The 14,371-nt window shown below is 39.7% G+C and overlaps 2 non-coding genes across 2 annotated transcripts; both read right to left on the minus strand.

Annotated features, from left to right (window-relative positions):
- Positions 1-1,116: 1,116 nt before the first annotated feature.
- LOC112780216 (small nucleolar RNA R71) lies at positions 1,117-1,224 on the minus strand. Its single transcript, XR_003191068.1, has one exon. It is a non-coding gene; the product is annotated as a small nucleolar RNA R71 (small nucleolar RNA).
- A 6,122-nt stretch (positions 1,225-7,346) lies between these two features.
- LOC112781555 (small nucleolar RNA R71) lies at positions 7,347-7,454 on the minus strand. Its single transcript, XR_003192327.1, has one exon. It is a non-coding gene; the product is annotated as a small nucleolar RNA R71 (small nucleolar RNA).
- Positions 7,455-14,371: the final 6,917 nt, after the last annotated feature.

Below are 14,371 nucleotides of genomic sequence, written 5' to 3' on the forward strand. Positions count from 1 at the left end.
TTTAAAAATCAAATCTTTTTCAAAACTAATTTCAATCATATCTTCTCAAAAAAAAATATCTTCTCATCTTATCTTTTTCAAAAATCTAATTTCAAAATATCTTTTCCAACTTCCTAACTTCTTATCTCTTCAAAATTTGTTTCTACTAACTAACTAACTTTTTGTTTGTTTCTTAACTCTTTCAAAACTGTCTAACTAACTCTCTCTCTCTCTAACTTTCGAAAATATCTTCCCTCTTTTTCAAAAATTTCTTTTTTATTAACTAATTATTTTTATTTTTGATTTAAAAAAAAAAATTTTCGAAAAAAAAAATACTAACCTTTTTCAAAAACTATTTTCGAAAATCACTAACTTTTTTTCAAAAATTATTTTCGAAAATTCCTTCTCTCTCATCTTATTCTATTTATTTATTCATCTACTAACATCTCATCTCACATCTCTGCCATCCTCACAGTTGTGTTTCTTCCATTATATTACATTCTTTGTCTCCCCCTCTTCTTCTACTCACACAGGGATCCCTATACTGTGGTATAAAGGATCTCTATTATTATTATTATTTTTCTGTGCCCTCTTCTTTGTCATATGAGCAGGAGCAAGGATAAGAACATTCTTGTTGAAGCAGATCCAGAACCTGAAAGGACTCTGAAGAGAAAATTAAGAGAAGCTAAATTACAACAATCCAGAAATAACCTTTCAGAAATTTTCGAACAGGAAGAGGAGATGGCAGCCGAAAATAATAATAATGTAAGGAAGATGCTTGGTGACTTTACTGCACCTAATTCCAATTTACATGGAAGAAGCATCTCCATTCCTGCCATTGGAGCAAACAACTTTGAGCTGAAACCTCAATTAGTTTCTCTGATGCAGCAGAACTGCAAGTTTCATGGACTTCCATCTGAAGATCCTTTTCAGTTCTTAACTGAATTCTTGCAGATATGTGATACTGTTAAGACTAATGGAGTAGTTCCTGAAGTCTACAGGCTCATGCTTTTCCCTTTTGCTGTAAGAGACAGAGCTAGATTATGGTTGGATTCTCAACCCAAAGACAGCCTGAACTCTTGGGATAAGCTGGTCACGGCTTTCTTAGCCAAGTACTTTCCTCCTCAAAAGCTGAGCAAGCTTAGAGCTGATGTTCAAATCTTTAGACAGAAAGAAGGTGAATCCCTCTATGAAGCTTGGGAAAGATACAAACAGTTGACCAAAAAGTGTCCTTCTGACATGCTTTCAGAATGGACCATCCTGGATATATTCTATGATGGTTTATCTGAGCTATCAAAGATGTCACTGGACACTTCTGCAGGTGGATCCATTCACCTAAAGAAAACGCCTGCAGAAGCTCAAGAACTCATTGACATGGTTGCTAATAACCAGTTCATGTACACTTCTGAAAGGAATCCTGTGAGTAATGGGACGCCTATGAAGAAGGGAGTTCTTGAAGTTGATACTCTGAATGCCATATTGGCTCAGAATAAAATATTGACTCAGCAAGTCAATATGATTTCTCAGAGTCTGAATGGAATGCAAGCTGCATCCAACAGTACTCAAGAGGCTTCTTATGAAGAAGAAGCTTATGATCCTGAGAACCCTGCAATAGCAGAGGTGAATTACTTAGGTGAACCTTATGGAAACACCTATAACTCATCATGGAGAAATCATCCAAATTTCTCATGGAAGGATCAAAAGCCTCAACAAGGCTTTAATAATGGTGGAAGAAACAGGTTTAACAATAATAAACCTTTTCCATCATCCACTCAGCAACAGACAGAGAACTCTGAACAAAATACTTCTAATTTAGCAAACTTAGTCTATGATCTGTCTAAGGCCACTATGAGTTTCATGAATGAAACAAGGTCTTCCATTAGAAATTTGGAAGCACAAGTGGGCCAGCTGAGTAAAAGGATCACTGAAATCCCTCCCAGTACTCTCCCAAGCAATACAGAAGAGAACCCAAAAAGAGAGTGCAAGGCCATTGACATAAGCACTATGGCCGAACCCAATGAGGGAGAGGAGGACGTGAATCCCAAGGAGGAAAACCTCCTAGGACGTCCAGTGGTCAATAAGGAGCTTCCCTCTGAGGAACCAAAGGACTCTGAGGCTCATCTAGAGACCATAGAGATTCCATTGAACCTCCCTATGCCCTTCATGAGCTCTGATGAGTATTCCTCTTCTGAAGAGAATGAGGATGTTACTGAAGAGCAAACTGCCAAGTTTCTTGGTGCAATCATGAAGCTGAATGCCAAATTATTTGGCATTGATACTTGGGAAGTTGAACCTCCCTTGTTCATCAATGAACTAAGTGATCTGGATCAACTCATATTGCCTCAGAAGAGACAGGATCCTGGAAAGTTCATAATACCCTGTACCATAGGCACCATGATCTTTAAAGCTCTGTGTGACCTTGGTTCAGGAATAAACCTCTTGCCCCTCTCTGTAATAGAGAAACTGGGAATCTATGGGGTGCAAGCTGCTAAAATCTCATTAGAGATGGCAGACAGTTCAAGAAAACAGGCTTATGGACAAGTAGAGGACGTGTTAGTAAAGGTTGAAGGCCTTTACATCCCTGCTGATTTCATAGTCCTGGATACTGGAAAGGAAGAGGATGAATCCATCATCCTAGGAAGACCTTTCCTGGCCACAGCAAGAGCTGTGATTGATGTTGACAGAGGTGAAATAGTCCTTCAATGGAATGAGGACTCCCTTGTGTTCAAAACTCAAGGATCTCCCTCTGCAACCATGGAGAGGAAGCATGAAAAGCTTCTCTCAAAGCAGAGTCAACCCAAGCCCCCACAGTCAAACTCTAAGTTTGGTGTTGGGAGGCCACAACCAAACTCTAAGTTTGGTGTTGAACTCCCATATCCAAACTCTAAGTTTGGTGTTGGAGAGTTTCAACAATGCTCTGAACATCTGTGAGGCTCCATGAGAGCCCACTGTCAAGCTATTGACATTAAAGAAGCGCTTGTTGGGAGGCAACCCAATTTTTATTTATCTAACTATATTTTCCTTAGTTATATGTCTTTGTAGGTTCATGATCATGTGGAGTCACAAAATAAATATAAAAATTGAAAACGGAATAAAAAACAGCAGAAGAAAAATCACACCCTGGAGGAGCATCTGTCTGGCGTTCAGCGCCAGAACAGAGCATGGTTCTGGCGCTAAACGCCCAAAATGGGCACCTTCTTGGCGCTGAATGCCAGAACAGGCATGGTTCTGGCGTTCAACGCCAGAAATGGCACACAAATGGGCGTTGAACGCCCAAAATGGCCACCAACCTGGCGCTGAACGCCCAGAGTTGTGTGCAAAGGCATTTTTACATGCCTAATGGGTGCAGGGATGTAAATCCTTGAACACCTCAGGATCTGTGGACCCCACAGGATCCACTCAGGATCTGTGGACCTGATGAGCGGATAATTTATACGCTTTTTGACATTGTTTTTAGTATGTTTTTAGTAGGATCTAGTTACTTTTAGGGATGTTTTTAATAGATTTTGTGTTAAATTCACATTTCTGGACTTTACTATGAGTTTGTGTGTTTTTCTGTGATTTCAGGTATTTTCTGGCTGAAATTGAGGGACTTGAGCAGAAATCAGATTCAGAGGTTGAAAAAGGACTGCTGATGCTGTTGGATTCTGACCTCCCTGAACTCAAAGTGGATTTTCTGGAGCTACAGAACTCGAAATGGTGCGCTTCCAATTGCGTTGGAAAGTAGACATCCAGGGCTTTCCAGCAATATATAATAGTCGATAATTTGGCCAAGAATTGACGACGTAAACTGGCGTTCAACGCCAGCCTTCTGCCCAAATCTGGCGTCCAGCGCTAGAAAAGGATCCAAAACCAGAGTTGAACGCCCAAACTGGCACAGAAATTGGCGTTCAACTCCACAAATGGCCTCTGCACGTGCAACACTTAAGCTCAGCCCAAACACACACCAAGTGGGCCCCGGAAGTGGATTTATACATCAAATACTTACTCATGTAAACCCTAGTAGCTAGTTTATTATAAATAGGACCTCTTACTATTGTATTAGGCATCTTTGGATCTTTGGATTACCTTATGATCCTTTGATCACGTTTTAGGGGGCTGGCCATCTCGGCCATGCCTGGACCTTCACTTATGTATTTTTAACGGTAGAGTTTCTACACTCCATAGATTAAGGTGTGGAGCTCTGCTGTCCCTCAAAGATTAATGCAAAGTACTTCTGTTTTCTATTCAATTCTTCTTATTTCGCTTCTAAGATATCCATTCGCACCCAAGAACGTGATGAAGGTGATGATTATGTGTGACGCTCATCACCATCTCCCTTATGAACGCGTGCCTGACAAACACTTCTGTTCTACATGAATTAAGCTAGAATGAGTATCTCTTAGATCTCCTAACCAGAATCTTCGTGGCGTACGCTAGAATGATGGCGGCATTCAAGAGAATCCGGAAAGTCTAAACCTTGTCTATGGTATTCCGAGTAGGATTCAATGATTGAATGACTGTGACGAGCTTCAAACTCGCGAGTGCTGGGCGTTAGTGACAGACGCAAAAGGAGGGTGAATCCTATTCCAGCATGATCGAGAACCGACAGATGAATAGCCGTGCCGTGACAGGGTGCGTGAGCATATTACTCACTGAGAGGAGGGGATGTAGCCACTGACAACGGTGATGCCCTTGCATACAGCCAGCCATGGAAAGGAGTAAGACAGATTGGATGAAGATAGCAGGAAAGCAGAGGTTCAGAGGAACGAAAAGCATCTCCATTCGCTTATCTGAAATTCCTACCAATGATTTACATAAGTATCTCTATCTCTATTTTATTATATAATATTCGAAAACACCATTATCACTTTATATCTGCCTGACTGAGATTTACAAGGTGACCATAGCTTGCTTCATACCAACAATCTCCGTGGGATTCGACCCTTACTCACGTAAGGTATTACTTGGACGACCCAGTGCACTTGCTGGTTAGTTGTATCGAAGTTGTGACAATTATGAATTAAGATCAAAGCACCAAGCTTTGGAGCCATTACCAGGGATTGTTCGAGCCTGGACATCACAATTTCGTGCACCAAGTTTTTGGCGCCGTTGCCGGGGATTGTTTGTGTATGGACAACTGACGGCTCATCTTGTTGCTCAGATTAGGTAATTTTCTTTTCGTTTTGTTTTCAAAAAAATCTTTCAAAAATATTTTCAAAAATCTCTCATATGTTTTCGAAAAAAAAAATATATTTTAAAATAAAAATGTTTTCAAAAATATATTTTCCTTTCAGAATTTTTAAGAATGAATTCTAGTGTTTCATGGAGCATGTTGAAGCCTGGCTGGCTGTAAAGCCATGTCTATTCCTTTGGTAATGAGAATGTCAGGCGTGTCATGTCTGAGTTACATACTAAAGCTTCGCTGGCTATTAAGCCATGCCTGACCCTTTGATTGGAGCTTTAGAGCATAAGATTCCTGGAATTCATGTTGAAAATTTTGGAATCCTTATTTTTTCTTTTTCATATAATTTTTCGAAAAATATAAAATAAAAATCCAAAAAAATTTAGAAAATCATAAAAATAAAAAATATTTTTGTGCTCTTGTTTGAGTCTTGAGTCATATCATAAGTTTGGTGTCAATTGCATGTGTATCTTGCATTTTTCGAAAATTTCATGCATTCATGGTGTTCTTCATGATCTTCAAGTTGTTCTTGGTAAGTCTTCTTGTTTGATCTTGATGATTTTTTGTTTTGTGTCTTTTCATGTTTATCATATGCATTCTTGAATTCTTAGTGCGTAAGCATTAAAGAATTCTAAGTTTGGTGTCTTGCATGTTTTCTTTGCATTAAAATTTTTTCAAAATTGTGTCTATGATGTTCATCTTGACATTCATGGTGTTCTTGGTGTTCATCTTGACATTCATAGCATTCTTGCATGCATTCATTGTTTTGATCTAAAAATTTCATGCATTGCATAATTTTCATGTTTTTCATAAAAATTTCAAAAATCAAAAAAATATCTTTCCCTTTTTCTCTCATCAAATTCGAAAATTTGAGTTGACTTTTTCAAAAATTTAAAAAAAAAAAATCAAGTTATTTCTTATGAGTCAAATCAAATTTTCAATTTGAAAATCTTATCTTTTTCAAAATCTTTTTTCAAAAATCAAAGCTTTTTCAAAATTCTTAGTTATTTTCGAAAATTAAAAAAATATTTTCAAAAATCTTTTTCTTATTTTTATACCAAATTTTCGAAAATAACATAAACAATTAATGTTTTGATTCAAAAATTTGAAGTTTGTTACTTGCTTGTTAAGAAAGATTCAAACTTTAAGTTCTAGAATCATATCTTGTGATTTCTTATGAATCAAGTCATTAATTGTGATTGTAAAAATCAAATCTTTTTCAAAACTAATTTCAATCATATCTTTTCAAAAATATCTACTTATCTTATCTTTTTCAAAAAAATATCTTCTCAAAATATCTTTTCTAACTTCCTAACTTCTTATCTTTTCAAAATTTGTTTCAACTAACTAACTAACTTTTTGTTTGTTCCTTAACTTTTTCAAAACTACCTAACTAATTCTCTCTCTCTCATTTTTCGAAAATATCTTCCCCCTTTTTCAAAATTTCTTTTTAATTTATTAATTATTTTAATTTTTAAATCTTAATTTTCGAAAATTACTAACATTTTTCAAAAACTATTTTCAAAAATCACTAACTCTTTTTCAAAAATTATTTTCAAAAATTCTCTTCTCTCTCATCTCCTTCTACTTTTTTTTTATTTTATTCATCTACTAACATCTCTCCCTCATTCAAAAAAAAAAAAAAAGGGATCTCTATTATTATTATTTTTCTGTGCCTTCTTCTTTGTCATATGAGCAGGAGCAAGGACAAGAATATTCTTCTTGAAGCAGATCCAAAACCTGAAAGGACTCTGAATTACAACTAACCAGTAAGCACCTGTTAGGAATTTTCAAACAAGAAGAGGAGATGGCAGCCGAAAATAATAATAATGCAAGGAGGATGCTTGGTGACTTTACTGCACCTAATTCCAATTTACATGGAAGAAGCATCTCCATTCCTGCCATTGGAGCAAACAAATTTGAGCTGAAACCTCAATTAGTTTCTCTGATGCAGCAGAACTGCAAGTTTCATGGACTTCCATCTGAAGATCCTTTTCAGTTCTTAACTGAATTCTTGCAGATATGTGATACTGTTAAGACTAATGGAGTAGATCCTGAAGTCTACAGGCTCATGCTTTTCCCTTTTGCTGTAAGAGACAGAGCTAGATTATGGTTGGATTCTCAACCCAAAGACAGCCTGAACTCTTGGGATAAGCTGGTCACGGCTTTCTTAGCCAAGTACTTTCCTCCTCAAAAGCTGAGCAAGCTTAGAGCTGATGTTCAAACCTTCAGATAGAAAGAAGGTGAATCCCTCTATGAAGCTTGGGAAAGATACAAACAGTTGACCAAAAAGTGTCCTTCTGACATGCTTTCAGAATGGACCATCCTGGATATATTCTATGATGGTTTATCTGAGCTATCAAAGATGTCACTGGACACTTCTGCAGGTGGATCCATTCACCTAAAGAAAATGCCTGCAGAAGCTCAAGAACTCATTGACATGGTTGCTAATAACCAGTTCATGTACACTTCTGAAAGGAATCCTATGAATAATGGGACGCCTATGAAGAAGGGAGTTCTTGAAGTTGATACTCTGAATGCCATATTGGCTCAGAATAAAATATTGACTCAGCAAGTCAATATGATCTTTCAGAGTCTGCATGGAATGCAAGCTGCATCCAACAGTACTCAAGAGGCATCTTCTGAAGAAGAAGCCTATGATCCTGAGAACCCTGCAATAGCAGAGGTAAATTACTTAGGTGAACCTTATGGAAACACCTATAACTCAACATGGAGAAATCATCCAAATTTCTCATGGAAGGATCAAAAGCCTCAACAAGGCTTTAATAATGGTGGAAGAAACAGGTTTAGCAATAGCAAGCCTTTTCCATCATCAACTCAGCAACAGACAGAGAACTCTGAACAAAATGCTTCTAATTTAGCAAATCTAGTCTCTGATCTATCTAAGGCCACTGTAAGTTTCATGAATGAAACAAGGTCTGCCATTAGAAATCTGGAAGCACAAGTGGGCCAGCTGAGTAAACGGATCACTGAAATCCCTCCTAGTACTCTCCTAAGCAATACAGAAGAGAACCCAAAAGGAGAGTGCAAGGCCATTGACATAAGCGCCATGGCCGAACCTCTGAGGAGAGGAGAGGACGTGAATCCCAAGGAGGAGGACCTCCTGGGACGTCCAGTGATCAATAAGGAGCTTCCCTCTGAGGAACCAAAGGAATCTGAGGCTCATCTAGAGACTATAGAGATCCCATTGAACCTCCTTATGCCCTTCATGAGCTCTGATGAGTATTCCTCTTCTGAAGAGAATGAGGATGTTACTGAAGAGCAAACTTCCAAGTTTCTTGGTGCAATCATGAAGCTGAATGCCAAATTGTTTGGCATTGATGCTTGGGAAGTTGAACCTCCCTTGTTCATCAATGAACTAAGTGATCTGGATCAACTAACATTGCCTCAGAAGAGACAGGATCCTGGAAAGTTCATAATACCCTGTACCATAGGCACCATGCTCTTTAAGGCTCTGTGTGACCTTGGTTCAGGAATAAACCTCATGCCCCTCTCTGTAATAGAGAAACTGGGAATCTATGGGGTGCAAGCTGCTAAAATCTCATTAGAGATGGTAGACAGCTCAAGAAAACAGGCATATGGACAAGTAGAGGATGTATTAGTAAAGGTTGAGGGCCTTTACATCCCTGCTGATTTCATAGTCCTGGATACTGGAAAGGAAGAGGATGAATCCATCATCCTAGGAAGACCTTTCCTGGCCACAGCAAGAGCTGTGATTGATGTTGACAGAGGTGAAATAGTCCTTCAATGGAATGAGAACTCCCTTGTGTTTAAAACTCAAGGATCTCCCTCTGCAACCATGGAGAGGAAGCAGAAAAAAGCTTCTCTCAAAGCAGAGTCAACCAGAGCCCCCACGGTCAAACTCTAAGTTTGGTGTTGGAAGGCCACAACCAAACTCTAAGTTTGGTGTTGAACTCCCATATCCAAACTCTAAGTTTGGTGTTGGAGAGTCTCAACAAAGCTCTGCACATCTGTGAGGCTCCATGAGAGCTCACTGTCAAGCTATTGACATTAAAGAAGCGCTTGTTGGGAGGCAACCCAATGTTTATCTAATTCTTATTTTTATTGTTTTTCATGTTTTCTTAGGTTCATGATCATGTGGAGTCACAAAATAAATATAAAAATTGAAAACGGAATCAAAAACAGCAGAAGAAAAATCACACCCTGGAGGAGCATCTGTCTGGCGTTCAAACGCCAGAACAGAGCATAGTTCTGGCGCTGAACGCCCAGAATGGGAGCATCCTGGCGCTGAACGCCCAGAACAAGCATGGTTCTGGCGTTCAACGCCAGAAATGGCAGCAAAGGGGCGTTGAACGCCCAAAATGGGCACCAACCTGGCGCTGAACGCCCAGAGTTGTGTGCAAGGGCATTTTACATGCCTAAATTGGTGCAGGGATGTAAATGCCTTGACACCTCAGGATCTGTGGACCCCACAGGATCCCCACCTACCTCATCATCTCTCTTTCCATTCATGATCATCCCTTCTTTTTTTTTCCATTTACCACTCACATCCATACACCCACTACCTTCAAAAATTCAACATCTCTCTCCCACCCAATCCCACCCATATGGCCGAATACACACTCACATCCATCTCTTCCATATCCTCTTCTTCTTCTTCTATTCTTTCTTCTTTTGCTCGAGGGCGAGCAACATTCTAAGTTTGGTGTGGTAAAAGCATAGCTTTTTTGTTTTTTCCATAACCATTGATGGCACCTAAGGCCAGAGAAACCTCTAGAAAGAGGAAAGGGAAGACAAAAGCTTCCATCAAGGGTCTATAGCTCAGTGGTAGAACATTTGACTGCAAATCAAGAGATCCCTGAGATACCTCAGGGGATACATTTTCTTCCACACAATTATTGGAAGCAACTAAGGGTGGAACATCAAGAGCACTCCATCATCCTTCATGAAATCAGAGAGGATCTAAAAGCAATGAAGGAGGAGCAGCCAAGGCAAGGAAGAGACATAGAAGAGCTCAAGGACATCACTAAGGTGGACTCATTCCTTGTTCTTACTTTCTTCTGTTTTTCGTTTTCTATGTTATGTGCTTATCTATGTTTGTGTCTTCATTACATGATCATTAGTAGTAATAACTATGTCTTAAAGTTATGAATGTCCTATGAATCCATCACCTCTCTTAAATAAAAACTGTTTTAAATCAAAAGAACAAGAAGTACATGAGTTTCAAATTTATCCTTGAACTTAGTTTAATTATATTGATGTGGTGATAATGCTTCTTGTTTTCTGAATGTATGCTTGAACAGTGCATATGTCTTTTGAAGTTGTTGTTTAAGAATGTTAAATATGTTGGCTCTTGAAAGAATGATGACTAGGAGACATGTTATTTGATAATCTGAAAAATCATAAAAATGATTCTTGAAGCAAGAAAAAGCAGCAAAAAAACAAAGCTTGCAGAAAAAAAAAATAGGCGAAAAAAAAAATAGAAAGAAAAAGAAAAAGCAAGCAGAAAAAGCCAATAACCCTTAAAACCAAAAGGCAAGGGCAAATAAAAAGGATCCCAAGGCTTTGAGCATCAGTGGATAGGAGGGCCTAAAGGAATAAAATCCTGGTCTAAGCGGCTAAACCAAGCTGTCCCTAACCATGTGCTTGTGGCGTGTAGGTGTCAAGTGAAAACTTGAGACTGAGCGATTAAAGTCAAGGTCCAAAGCAAAAAAAAAAAAGAGAAAAAAGAGAGTGTGCTTAAGAACCCTGGACACCTCTAATTGGGGACTTTAGCAAAGCTGAGTCACAATCTGAAAAGGTTCACCCAATTATGTGTCTGTGGCATTTATGTATCCGGTGGTAATACTGGAAAACAAAGTGCTTAGGGCCACGGCCAAGACTCATAAGGAAGCTGTGTTCAAGAATCATCATACTGAACTAGGAGAATCAATAACACTATCTGAACTCTGAGTTCCTATAGATGCCAATCATTCTGAACCTCAATGGATAAAGTGAGATGCCAAAACTATTCAAGAGGCAAAAAGCTATAAGTCCCGCTCATATGATTGGAGCTATGTTTCATTGATAGTTTGGAAATTATAGTATATTTTATTCTTTTTATCCTAATTGATTTTCAGTTGCTTGGGGACAAGCAACAATTTAAGTTTGGTGTTGTGATGAGCGGATAATTTATACGCTTTTTGACATTATTTTTAGTATGTTTTTAGTAGGATCTAGTTACTTTTAGGGATGTTTTTAATAGATTTTGTGTTAAATTCACATTTCTGGACTTTACTATGAGTTTGTGTGTTTTTCTATGATTTCAGGTATTTTCTGGCTGAAATTGAGGGACTTGAGCAGAAATCAGATTCAGAGGTTGAAAAAGGACTGCTGATGCTGTTGGATTCTGACCTCCCTGCACTCAAAGTGGATTTTCTGGAGCTACAGAACTCGAAATGGCGCGCTTCCAATTGCGTTGGAAAGTAGACATCCAGGGCTTTCCAGCAATATATAATAGTCGATACTTTGGCCAAGAATTGACGACGTAAACTGGCGTTCAACGCCAGCCTTCTGCCCAAATCTGGCGTCCAGCGCCAGAAAAGGATCCAAAACCAGAGTTGAACGCCCAAACTGGCACAGAAATTGGCGTTCAACTCCACAAATGGCCTCTGCACGTGCAACACTTAAGCTCAGCCCAAACACACACCAAATGGGCCCCGGAAGTGGATTTATACATCAAATACTTACTCATGTAAACCCTAGTAGCTAGTTTATTATAAATAGGACCTCTTACTATTGTATTAGGCATCTTTGGATCTTTGGATTACCTTATGATCCTTTGATCACGTTTTAGGGGGCTGGCCATCTCGGCCATGCCTGGACCTTCACTTATGTATTTTTAACGGTAGAGTTTCTACACTCCATAGATTAAGGTGTGGAGCTCTGCTGTCCCTCAAAGATTAATGCAAAGTACTTCTGTTTTCTATTCAATTCTTCTTATTTCGCTTCTAAGATATCCATTCGCACCCAAGAACGTGATGAAGGTGATGATTATGTGTGACGCTCATCACCATCTCCCTTATGAACGCGTGCCTGACAAACACTTCTGTTCTACATGAATTAAGCTAGAATGAGTATCTCTTAGATCTCCTAACCAGAATCTTCGTGGCGTACGCTAGAATGATGGCGGCATTCAAGAGAATCCGGAAAGTCTAAACCTTGTCTATGGTATTCCGAGTAGGATTCAATGATTGAATGACTGTGACGAGCTTCAAACTCGCGAGTGCTGGGCGTTAGTGACAGACGCAAAAGGAGGGTGAATCCTATTCCAGCATGATCGAGAACTGACAGATGAATAGCCGTGCCGTGACAGGGTGCGTGAGCATATTATTCACTGAGAGGAGGGGATGTAGCCACTGACAACGGTGATGCCCTTGCATACAGCCAGCCATGGAAAGGAGTAAGACAGATTGGATGAAGATAGCAGGAAAGCAGAGGTTCAGAGGAACGAAAAGCATCTCCATTCGCTTATCTGAAATTCCTACCAATGATTTACATAAGTATCTCTATCTCTATTTTATTATATAATATTCGAAAACACCATTATCACTTTATATCTGCCTGACTGAGATTTACAAGGTGACCATAGCTTGCTTCATACCAACAATCTCCGTGGGATTCGACCCTTACTCACGTAAGATATTACTTGGACGACCCAGTGCACTTGCTGGTTAGTTGTATCGAAGTTGTGACAATTATGAATTAAGATCAAAGCACCAAGCTTTGGAGCCATTACCAGGGATTGTTCGAGCCTGGACATCACAATTTCGTGCACTAGGACCCCACAGGATCCACTCAGGATCTGTGGACCCCACAAGATCCCCACCTACCTCCACTCACTTCTTCTCACCACTCTCTTTCACACAACCCCATAAACACTCTTCCCCAAAAACCCTTCACCAATCACCTCAAACTCTCTTCCCCATCACCTCTTCACCACCCACATCCATCCACTCTTCCCCATAAACCTACCTCATAAACTCCACCTACCTTCAAAATTCAAAACCAATTTCCCACCTAAACCCACCCATATGGCCGAAACCTTTCCCCCCTCCCTTCCCTATATAAAGCCCTCCATTCTTCATCAAATTCACACAACACACCCCTCTACCCCCTTCTTGGCCGAAACACTCACCCTCTCCCTCTCCTCCATTTCTTCTTCTTCTTCTTCTATTCTTTTGTTTATTGCTCGAGGGCGAGCAATATTCTAAGTTTAGTGTGGTAAAAGCATAGCTTTTTTGTTTTTCCATTACCATTGATGGCACCTAAGACCGGAGAATCCTCTAGAAGAGGGAAAGGGAAGATAAAAGCTTCCACATCCGAGTCATGGGAGATGGAAAGGTTCATCTCCAAAGCCCATCAAGACCACTTCTATGATGTTGTGGCCAAGAAGAAGGTGATCCCTGAGGTCCCTCTTAAACTCACAAGAAATGAGTATCCGGAGATCCGACGTGAAATTCAAAAAAGAGGTTGGGAAGTTCTAACAAATCCCATCCAACAAGTCGGCATCCTAATGGTTCAAGAGTTCTATGCCAATGCATGGATCACCAAGAACCATGATCAAAGTAAGAACCCGGATCCAAAGAACTATGTTACAGTGGTTCGGGGGAAATACTTAGATTTTAGTCCGGAGAATGTGAGGTTGGCGTTCAACTTGCCCATGATGCAAGGAGATGAACGCCCCTACACTAGAAGGGTCAACTTTAATCAAAGGTTGGACCAAGTCCTTATGGACATATGTGTAGAAGGAGCTCATTGGAAGGTTGACTCCAAAGGCAAGCCGGTTCAACTAAGAAGATTGGACCTCAAGCCTGTAGCTAGAGGATGGTTGGAGTTCATTCAATGCTCAATCATTCCCACTAGCAACCGGTCTGAAGTTACTAATAGACCAGACCATCATGATCCATAGTATCATGATTGGAGAAGAGGTGGAAGTTCATGAGATTATACCTCAAAGAACTCTACAAGGTGGCTGACAAGTCCTCCACTATGGCAAGGTTATCCTTTCCTCACCTCATCTGCCACCTATGCAATTCGGCTGGAATTGACATAGAGGGAGATATCCTCATTAAAGAGGACAAGCCCATCACTAAGAAAAAGATGGAGCAAGTAAGAGAGCCCATTCATGGAGCTCAAGAGGCGTATGAAGCTCATCACCATGAGATCCCGGAAATGCCTCAAATGCACTTTCCTCCACAAAACTAT

The sequence above is a fragment of the Arachis hypogaea genome, chromosome 19, assembly GCF_003086295.3.
Source record: "Arachis hypogaea cultivar Tifrunner chromosome 19, arahy.Tifrunner.gnm2.J5K5, whole genome shotgun sequence".
Taxonomy (NCBI): domain Eukaryota; kingdom Viridiplantae; phylum Streptophyta; class Magnoliopsida; order Fabales; family Fabaceae; genus Arachis; species Arachis hypogaea.